The sequence below is a fragment of the Crocuta crocuta genome, unplaced genomic scaffold (assembly GCF_008692635.1).
Source record: "Crocuta crocuta isolate KB4526 unplaced genomic scaffold, BGI_CrCroc_1.0 scaffold1304, whole genome shotgun sequence".
Lineage (NCBI taxonomy): Eukaryota > Metazoa > Chordata > Mammalia > Carnivora > Hyaenidae > Crocuta > Crocuta crocuta.
The window spans coordinates 318,635-319,717 of NW_027531278.1; positions in this window are offsets into that span (position 1 = coordinate 318,635).

Below are 1,083 nucleotides of genomic sequence, written 5' to 3' on the forward strand. Positions count from 1 at the left end.
CCTGATGCGCATATTACAGCAGAAGCTTTACAAGTGCCCCGCAGAGGAATTTGCCAGGAGGCTAAGAGTTCTGCAGATTTGGGAGGGGTGAAAAGAGAACCTGTGATGTGAACACTGGCCGCGCTGTCCACCTTGAGGGTCTAGAGTGTCCTCCCTTTATCATTCAGACAGAGAAACCTCCAGGTTCACACTTCTCCAGTGGCACCTTGCAGGGTGGAGGTGAGATGAACCTGGTTTAAAGCCCTTCAGTATTTGTTTTCATGTAAGGTCTGTGGTGGGGGGTGGGGGTGGGGAGTCTGTAAACATTAATAGTTGATTTGCGGTTTGTCTTTGATGGTTTTTATCTGCGATTATTGTCATGTATATTTAAGTGTGTGTTATGGAAAATCCACACCTGTCCTGTAAACTTTTTCTCAGTGTCCAGACTCTGTGTAATCACATTTTAATTGCCACCTCCTCTATTTCGCCTTTACATTTGAAATCTGGCGTCTGTTTTAAGCCAGTGCGTTTTTTCTTTGTTCTGTAATAAACAGCCAGGAGAAAAGTGCCTCTATGTTTTCATTTTTCAAGGCAGAATTGAGTAGTTACAAAGCCTGCTGGGGTCTTTGGTTCTTCCAGAGGCCACTCGTGCGTTGTGGACCGCGCAGACCCTGCCCGGAGGGGCGACGGGTAAGAAGTTTGTGCAGCATGCTCTGCCATCAATCTGCATCACAGCACGGAAGCACGTCATTTTTCTCCTCCAGCCCTTCATTTTACAGAGAGGGAAACCAAGGCCACTCAACCGAGTGCACTGGGGTCAGGGAGCAGGGGGAGACTCGCATCGCCAGTGTAGGCACTCTGCACCACCAATCTCACTCCTGAGAGGGTAACAGAGCCAGTTAAAGATCTGTATTTTTCCCATTTAAGGGGCANTCTCCTCCACCACCTCCCCCAAAGCCTAGGCTAAAGGCTAAAGGTTTCTCCTGAGTGTGGAGCGGTAGCAGCTCAGCGCGTCCGGGGGCGGGGGCGACCAGGCGCAGAGCTTGGCTTCGCAGCAGGGACCGCAGTGGAAGGGAAGTTACCGCCGCAGTTTGCCCCGCGGTC